The sequence below is a fragment of the Schistocerca nitens genome, chromosome 3 (assembly GCF_023898315.1).
Source record: "Schistocerca nitens isolate TAMUIC-IGC-003100 chromosome 3, iqSchNite1.1, whole genome shotgun sequence".
NCBI classification, from domain to species: domain Eukaryota; kingdom Metazoa; phylum Arthropoda; class Insecta; order Orthoptera; family Acrididae; genus Schistocerca; species Schistocerca nitens.
The window spans coordinates 185,148,267-185,158,707 of record NC_064616.1 but is presented as its reverse complement, the minus strand read 5'-3'; positions in this window follow the sequence as shown (position 1 = coordinate 185,158,707).

Below are 10,441 nucleotides of genomic sequence, written 5' to 3'. Positions count from 1 at the left end.
GTCATCTTTCAGCAGTATAACTGTATCGGAGCCAGAACCATGTTACAGTGGTTTGAGGGGTATTATAGTGAACTCATTTCGATGTCTCGGGAACCAAATTCGCGCGATGTAAATTCTATGGAACCTTCTAGGTCGCTATCGGCCGCCATCGCCGCGTAAAGAAATCCTCGGCCCGTTACTTAAGGGAATTAAATAACGTGTGCTTAGACATGTAATACCACATACCACCACAAACCTACCGACAAACTGTCGGATCCCTGATATGTAGAATCAATGATGTATTTCGTTGCAAAGACGGACAAACAAGCTAGCAGACTAAGCAGGTGGTCATCATGTTGTGGCTCATCAGTGCACAAAACCAGAGATTTAGCATTGCTCATGAGGACGGAAAATACAGGGTGATTCAAAAAGAATACCACAACTTTAAAAATGTTTATTTAATGAAAGAAACACAATATAACCTTCTGTTATACATCATTACAAAGAGTATTTAAAAAGGTTTTTTTTCACTCAAAAAGAAGTTCAGAGATGTTCAATATGGCCCCCTCCAGACACACGAGCAATATCAACCTGATACTCCAACTCGTTCCACACTCTCTGTAGCATATCAGGTGTAACAGTTTGGATAGCTGCTGTTATTTCTCGTTTCAAATCATCAATGGTGGCTGGGATAGGTGGCCGGAACACCATATCCTTAACATACCCCCATAAGAAAAAATCGCAGGGGGTAAGATCAGGGCGTCTTGGAGGCCAGTGATGAAGTGCTCTGTCACGGGCTGCCTGGCGGCCGATCCATCGCCTCGGGTAGTTGACGTTCAGGTAGTTACGGACAGATAAGTGCCAATGTGGTGGCGCTCCATCCTGCTGAAATATGAATTGTTGTGCTTCTTGTTCGAGCTGAGGGAACAGCCAATTCTCTAACATCTCCAGATACTGTAGTCCAGTTACAGTAGCACCTTCGAAGAAAAAGGAACCAAAAACTTTATTGACTGAAATGGCACAGAAAACGTTCACCTTAGGCGAGTCACGTTCATACTGAGTTGTTTCCCGCGGATTCTCAGTGCCCCATATACAGACATTGTGAACAACTGTCGTCGATTCACTTCTGCCGTACTCAATAACACAAAAAGCTTTCTGTTGAGCGGTCGCCATCTTAGCATCAACTGACGCTGACGCCTAGTCAACAGCGCCTCAAGCGAACAAATGTACAACTAAATGAAACTTTATAGCTCCCTTAATTCGCCGACAGATAGTGCTTAGCTCTGCCTTTTGTCGTTGCAGAGTTTTAAATTCCTAAAGTTGTGGTATTCTTTTTGAATCACCCTGTACTGTGGCTTTAGCAGTTGCTGTACTTCATTGATTGTCATGCCGTTCACGGGAAATTGTCACTTCCTAAGCGCTGCAGCAATTTCGGGGCTGTTCTGGAGTCGACGTGGGTACGAATCTCATACGTAAGTGTCGAAACAAAGTCTCTAGTCTGTTCTCTGTCGCTTCCCCGTACAGTATGGCTTGCTCGATTCATGTGTGACGAACTGTATCATAGTAGTAAAGATTCGACAGGACCAATTACTTGGCTAATTTTTGTTGTATTTGCGAGTTACATGAACTATTTCATATGAGGCTAAAGCTTTTTTTAAAGTTTGAATTATATGTTGTCAACAGAGAGATTTTCTGCATGCAGTAACAGTTTGATCTTCCCAATTTATATACTTGTCCAAGATTATTCCGAAAGTTTATTGTTTTTTTGGTAGGGTTATTTGTATCAGTAGGCTTTTACACTATGTGATCAGAAGTATCCGGACACCTCCCAAAACATACGTTTTTCATATTAGGTGCATTGTGCTGCTACTTACTGCTAGGTACTCCTTATCAGCGACCTCAGTAGTCATTAGACATCGTGAGAGAACAGAATCGGGAGCTCCGCGGAACTCATAGACTTCGAACGTGTTCAGGTGATCGGGTGTCTCTCCTGTCACACGTCTGTACGCAAGATTTCCACACTCCTCAACATACCTAGGTCCACTGTTTCCGATGTGATAGTGAAGTGGAAACGTGAAGGGACACATACATTACAAAAGCGTACAGGCCGACCTCGTCTGTTGACTGACAAAGACCGGCGACAGTTGAAGAGGGTCGTAATGTGTAATAGACAGACGTCTATCCAGACCATTACACAGGAATTCCAAACTGCATCAGGATCCACTGCAAGTACTATGACAGTTAGGCTGGAGGTGAGAAAACTTGGATTTCATGGTCGAGCGGGTGCTCATAAGCCACACATCACGCCGGTAAATGCCAAACGACGCCTCGCTTGGTGTCAGGAGGGTAAGTGTTGGACGATTGAACAGTGGAAAAACGTTGTGTGGAGTGACGAATCACGGTACACAATGTGACGATCCGATGGCAGGGTGTGGGTATGGCGAGTGCCCGGTGAACGCCATCTGCCAGCGAGTGTAGTGCTAAGAGTATAATTCGGAGGCGGTGGTGTATGGTGTGGTCGTGTTTTTCATTGAGGGCGTTGCACCCATTGTTGCTTTGCGTGGCGCTATCGCAGCACAGGCCTACATTGATGTTTTAAGCACCTCCTTGCTTCCCACTGTTGAAGAGCAATTCGGGGATGGCGATTGCATCTTTCAACACGATCGAGCACCTATTCATAATGCACGGCCTGTGGCGGAGTGGTTACACGACCATAATATCCCTGTAATGGACTGGCCAGCACAGAGGGAGCTTACGCATATGAAATACGACCTGCAATCGCAGAACCAGAATTTTTATAACCTAAAATACCTGGAAAATTTTCAATAAAATGATCTGAAAATATTGATTACGTGACCTATAAATACTAAAAATAAAAAAAATTGAGGTATAAAATGAACTAGATTAATAAAAAAAAGCTTTATAGAAGGTGGAGCTAAAATTACAAAAAAGTTAATTAATTTAAAATCACTATGTTTTTCTTTAAGAAATCTCGTTCTTCGAAGATGTACCGAAATTTTTTATTATCTTAGAACTATTTCAGTGTGTGACATCAGCATGCAGAGGGTCTCGTAAGTGAGGAAACATCTGTTGATGGTCAGCACATGCTTGTACTTGGAAAATCTTGGAGCATTTGCTGAAACAACTGGTGTCTGAACTTTGATAGTTTCCTTTAATTTTAAAAAAGAATCTAAAAAACTGGCTCATGAATATCGATACATTTGTTTCTATACTTTATCTGGCACAACTTAACACCAGTGATAAGCAGATGAACCGTCAATTTGCTTTCAACATTTGCAGATACATTCTTCAGGAACATTGTTGCATTTTTCCTAGCTGAACATGCATTGTTCGTTCTTGCCATCCTTAAAAGAATTGACTGTTTTGTCATAAACGGCCATCAAACATAAAAATGTAAAAATTGAAGTAAAATTTTAAAAAATCATTCTTAAAAATTAAAGAATGTACGGTAGCTATCTGACGAAAAATGAAAAATTTACATTTCAGTAGTCGGAATATTCGGATTCTTAGTATTTGTGAACAATTCATAGCTCGTAATGAAAGGAAGGTTCCATATCAATAAACTCCGGGCATTAATAACAAACTACAATAACTTGTATGGACGTTATACATCTGCTATATTCAAAGACTTTTTAGTTCAATGATATTTTTCGCTGTTATAAGCTTATTTCAGCTCCATGGTCATTATCAATCTATCTGCAAACATATAGAGTTGTTAGTGCATGTATCTGTATCTGTTTGTAATTAATAAAAATTTTGTATGTATCTGTCGTGGTACTTACTTCCGTAACACATCGTTAACGCTGTCGCTGTCTAATACCTTATATTGCTGCGTATCATAGATGTGGCGCAGGTGAAATTGTAGGTATGTAATGCATCAGTAGTGGAATTTGTTGCTGGGCAGTATTCGTTAAGACCTATTTAATATTTTTCTTAAGTTTGACAGCTCCAATTGACACCTAAGTCAACGATTTTATATGATTACATAATTATGATGTAATTATATATTGTATTATTATGTAATTATACTACATAATATAATTACATAATTATGTAATTACATGCACACTGAAGTGTGAAGCACGAGAGTGAATGGATGCGCGAATTGCGTATACAATCGAAAGTTAGGCTTATGAGAGGCCTAGTTGTTAACTGCAAGCCACAAGGGCACGAAAAGTGTGGATACATGCGTGAGGCTCCAGGAACGTCGAGATCCTGCCCCATAATTGGTTGTTCGTAATCGATGTATGCTTGTAATGCATGGAGCAATAGGAACATTGTCGAAGACAGCGTCCCAACATCTACGACGAACTGTAGGAATGTCATATTTTCGTTCATATTTGAAACATTATGAGGCGTTACCCAGTAACTTGGAGTGACCTTTTCTTTGAATAGTAAGTGTTATATATCAAAACTTTAGATCTCCAATCTATTTGTTATCCCATGTCATTGTCACCTATGGAGGGTCCAAATCCTTTCCGCTTACTAAATACCTGAGTGTCATTGTTTAAAAGCCAAAAGAACATTACTAAGAAAGAACAATAATGCCAATTTGTTATTCTTTCGAAAAGTATAATTATCAATGATGCCTCAGTAAGTTAACTATTCCGCTCAGTTTAATAAGCAGAGAAAAGTTCATTCTTACAATCTGAACGAGAAATAAAATAAACTAAATTAACTTCAATTAAAGTAGTACTGGCCAAATTAGAACTTCAATAAAGGAGTATATTTTGCACATGTCATTTTACACTGTTTGTCAAACTGTTATTTTGTGTTGGTTTGGTACGTACTGTATTTCGGCGCTGTAGTTGTGCTGAATGTTAATTGTGGATTGTGCATAAAGCAACTTCTAAATTAGTTGAGAGAGCAAATCGAAATAAGTAAACGTTACTGTGAGGTTACGTAATTCTTACTATAACGAAAAAGGTTTTCACTGATCAATCGTTTTCAGTAACGAGTGTTAGCTACCCACTCCAAACTAATAATTCTGATTCTATGAACGGTGTAAAGTAATTGCTAACGTTTCCTAGCAGTACTTTTCCACTGTGTTGTGTTGTTGTATACATGTGTGAACCTTCTGTTGGCGCACGTACGTCTACTTAATCAAATGTATAATTATGGCTGTTCTCATTCTCGTTTAACTAATGAACAGGAATTGCCCAGTTGCCCTGGTTACTGGTTAATTATTTCTGAATTATTTCATTTGAGTTTCGTTGAGCACTATTCAAGTTAGTGGTACACCTTTTCGTTTTGTACTTTATTGTGGATGGTTGTACTCTTTTACATATATTCATCAAAACTCAAGTAGGCAGTGAGTATGAGAAGCGGTATAAGTTGTTTGTAAGGATAACATTTTTTACACTTCTCCCTGCTAAACAGTGATTCTCTTCGGAAATTACTGCCTTACAAAATTTTCTTGAAAATATGAGGCTCAAGCAATCATGGTCAATAAATTCACAATAACCACTTAATGAAGAACAGTATTTACACTCTGAGTAGATGGTATATGTTCCTTCTGACCTATTTTCACACATTTTCAATATGATGTTATCTTGTTTTTAAGGCATTAATTAAACCTAGAAACTTTGATGCAAGACTGTTGTAATGTAATAAAATAAAATATGAGCCGTAACTTATATAAAAAAGAAACACACATTAATGCAATGGTTCAGCATAAAAGAGAAATAACTAACGTAGGAATATTATTAACAGTGTGATATGTTGTTTAATTTAGCCCGACGTGTATAAGAACTCAGTAAACTAACTCAGTTCTCACGGTAGTTACGGAATGGTCGATAATTAATTGTCCTTTTCTCATTTATCCAACACTAGGCTCGTGAGAAGTCGTGTGCTTATTGCACCAGAGAATATTTGCCAAGTCTGTTCGGTGTACACTACTGTAGGACGTAACTTAATATCGTGGTTTCGTCTCGATTCGCAGCACACTTTTGACTTTTTCCCGCAGTTGCGATAGTCGATTCTCCGCAGGTGCGGCGCTGATGTAACGGAGATGGTGGCGCTGCGATGCTGACGTGACGAAGCTGCCTGGCGCATCCCAGCACTCGCAGACAGGCGATTGTTGAGCGGCGGCCGTTGGCCCCCTGGTCAGCTGTTATCGTCTCTGCTTGCGAGCCGTCTCCGCATCGTGTTCGTTGAATGCGCGTGAACATGAAATAACCCATACTAGCATTAGTGTTAACTAATTCCGTAACATGTTACCGGCTAGGGGAAAAGAGAGTTATTAGAAGTCCATTCATTCAATATTCATTCACGATTGTTTGTTTCAATGTTCTGTAACGTATTCAAGTTTCCGAGTAACCTTTAGTCCAGTTTTCGGGACACGATGTGTTTTCTGTCAAATTCCTTAGAAAATTATACAGTTTATTACTCCGTGACTAGCTAAGTTTGGCACTCTTAGAATTTCCTGTGAACTTTTGTAGTCACTTTACATAAACTCCAACTCTGTACCGTCGTCCGCAACACGCACGTACGCAGTTGTATAACACACACTGAGTTTCCTATCTTGTCACTATGGTTGGTGTCCAAAGGTAGATTCACTTTGGTTCACACTTACTACCGAGTTCCCCGTGTAAAACGTTTAGCTTCATACGATATTACCATTCATATTATTTCGTGAAGTCATCTTTGCTGCACAGCTATAATCTTCACACATTAACTATTTAAAACTACTTTTTTATATCAGAACAAAATAAATTACTATGTCAGTCGTCAAACTCCAACTGTAGAGTCTTTTTCTCCTTAAATTGTTAACTGATAAACAAAATGCACATCGACACAGTCTTGATGCATTTGCTATAATTTTTTTCTTTTCTTACATAGCACACGCTGATGCCTCTACAACTGACATTGTTTCACATATACTGTCTATTGAAACATTATTTATCCTGTTAAGATTGACATTACATTTTCAGTTTGACAAGTCATGACATTAACATTTTGTCCACATTAGGATTTGATGTTATTTATAACATTTTGTCATCAACTGTCCTCCACCTTTTGTGCCAAAAGTAGACCTTGGGCCATCTGGACTACCGATCCTCAGGCAGTTACATGTGTGTTATGAGCCATGCATCACAGATCCACACCCTTAACTATTGTAAATTTTAAGTGAGGAACCGTTTGCCCTAAGACCAGGTCTCAACTTCATGGATACAATCCGTGTTTCCGCACGCTTCATTTCCTGATAGACCTCAACCTTAAACTTGGTGTCATGAAGTTACTTTCTCTACATGAGATGCTCTCTTTAGTTCTCAATAGTGCCCCTCGGACGCGTGCAATTACATGGCTGAAGGCCACTACTGGAAGAAACAAACTATCATGTGGTCTCAATAGTGTTCTTAAGTAATCATAATATGCTTGTTTATAGTCACACACCGAGAAGTCAATTATTAGTCACTATTTCACATTATTATTTCCCATGTACTCTGGCAAGTTCTTGATCACGTAATATTAAATCACATTTTATTTACGAAAATTGGGTACTCACAAAAGATGCACAAGAAATTCATATATTAGTATATACACACAAAACTGTCAACTGTCTTTTAATTCTACCATCAATGCAAGTTATTCGTTGCTACTTCTTTTTGTTTCGAAATAAAGTTTATCCTTCAGACGGAAGGTCTTATTACTACCATATCTTATGCTAAAACTACAAAAATATCAATGATATTGACACATGAACATAAAATTTCTTACTTACTAAAGTATTTTACTATCTAGCATCAAGTAGCAATCTGATACTCCCATCCGCTTTTCCCACAGCTAGTAAGGCACTACTAGAGGGAGAAAGGGACCGTTCAATGATTCCCCAATCCAACATTTTCTTTATTTCCTTCCATACAGCTTCACGTTTACTCCACGGCACGGAATAAGAAGCATGACAAAACGTCTGATGTGGATATACCTGCATATCATATACGAGGCCTTGAATTATTCCGGGTTTTTCCGAAAATGTGCAAGCGTAATCACTCAATAATTTAGAGAGCTTATGCTGCTTCTCATCGGTTAAATATCCTGACTCCTTTACCTTGGATTGAATCTCCTGTCGTATCTGAACGACTTCTTCGTCATATTGCTCATTTGTTTCAGGATACGCCTTTAGTGGTACATTACCCTGAATATTGAGTGTATAAAGGGTTCTACTTCTATGTTTTCGAACCACCGACAATACCTATTGTGCCTTGCCATTGTTTTAATCAATGGTAATTGCAAATCCTTGGTAGGCGTTCGCAGGAAGCACAAGCCCTGAGGGATGTCGATTATAGCACTCCAGTCCCTCAGGATGTCCCATCCCAGGATGCAAGTTGCAGTTAAATTTTTAACACTGAGGAACGTGCATAATATCGCATCATTTCCTATTTCTATTCCTGTTTGCACCTGGGCCTTGACATTTTGTGCCTTTGCCATTAGCGCCCCCACAATTTTACACTTTTGAACCTGCAACGTAGGCAGGTTTTTACTGTCGTTAATAACGTTAAAGAAATCCTCAGACATGACTGACAGAGCCGCTCCTGTGTCAATCAAAACCTTAGCAAGTACACCGTTTACTTTCACGTGTACTGCGGCCTGCACAATCTCTGTTTGCTGGTCAGAACATTTACGCGGTTCGGTGATTAATTCCCCCCACAAATCCTGGCCGTCATTATAGCGCAGCATAGCAATCCGATTATTATCATTATCGAGGCTGCCTTCGCTTATATTCCTGGTGGTCGAGTGCCGAAGGCTTACATCGACCTCTGCAGTTTGTTGGCTGGTTCTCCTCGGTAACTTCTACTATTTGCACATTGTGCGGTCTATTCGCACTATTTTGTGAGGTACTTGGTTTATTAACCCATGTTGGAGTCGCAGTATTCCCCGACATGGGAATAGCCTCGACACTATTGATCGGGACTCCCTGCTCCGGTATATTTGACTGCGCCGACAAGTTAGCAGTCACATTCTGACGCCACTGGCCACCTTGTTTCATATTTTTAGGTTGAAAATTACTTCCGTAATTCTCATCGTTTCTCCTTTTTCGATTCATCATATCATTTCTATCCTTCATGGGCGAGCAGTTACCGCTCGACATATCACTTCCTCTATTCCCATTACCTCCTTTTTGCCCATTCGCTCTCTCATAACTATTGCCGCCACATTCATGTCCCCAATTATTATTTCGGTTTTGATTTCCATCGCCGTTATTTCTAGGTTTATGGTTATTATTTATGCCCTCACCGTTATTGCTTTGTTGTCGTGCATCCTCTTGTATCAAATCTAAAGAATCCACTACTGACATGAATGTCTCTAAATCGTTATCAGGTACGTGTACCAGTTCTCTCCTTATTGAGATCAGCAACTTAGATTTCAGTATCCTAAGCACGTTGCGTGTAGCGATCGGCTCGGACCAGTACCTTGTTTTGTTAATATACTTTTCAAAGTTTTTTCTAAGTGTTCCTTGCTTGAAATTGTACATCTCTGGATTGTATACCTGTTTCCGCAATCTCTCTTGTATACTAGCCGACCAAAATTTGTCCAAAAATTGTTGCTCGAACTCACAAAAAGAATGACAGCTCTCTGCATCTTTAGATGCCCATAATGCGGCATCTCCGGTAATACATGAGATAACAAACTGTATTTTTTGCCTCTCCTGCCACGATGCAGGTAACACATTCCTAAAACTTTTTATAAATATTACTCGATGACAGGATTTTTTCTCTTCGGAAAATACTTGAAATTGTCTGTTTCGGTAATGACTCTTCCTGTTTCAGTGTGGTCAGAGTGTGTGCTTCATTGTGAACAATTATCAGGTTATTTTTACCTGTATTCGCTGCATATGGACTGACAGTTACACTGTTTGCTAGTGGGTTTCCTCACGCGCCTCGATTTCAAAATGGCTCTGAGCACTATGGGACTTAACTTCTTTGGTCATCAGTCCCCTAGAACTTAGAACTACTTAAACCTAACTAACCTAAGGACATCACACACATCCATGCCCGAGGCAGGATTCGAACCTGCGACCGCAGCGATCGCGCGGTTCCAGACTGTAGCGCGCCTCGATTTGAAGCATAATTTTCTCCCTGATGTGCGTTACATGAACGACTGCAACAGGGACTAGGTGCGGCACAGTTAATGACTCTATTATCATAGTCATTCACTGTGAGGCGTAGCGCCGCATAACGATCCTGCCTTGGAGGCGGTTAAGTGGGAGATGTGTCTCAGAGCTGGATAGTGACAGATGGAGACGCGAGACTAGACGCGCACGTAGTTTATGTATCAGCCGATAGAGGACAATATTGGATAGGGGAAATGTGATTTTAGTTTCGATTGTGCCCACTAGAGTGCACTAAAGTAATAGAATGTTTTTCATAAACTGTTCTAGTATTTTCATAAAGTGTTATTATGTCTTTTTGTGTATGTAAAATGTTATAAATGTGTTTTA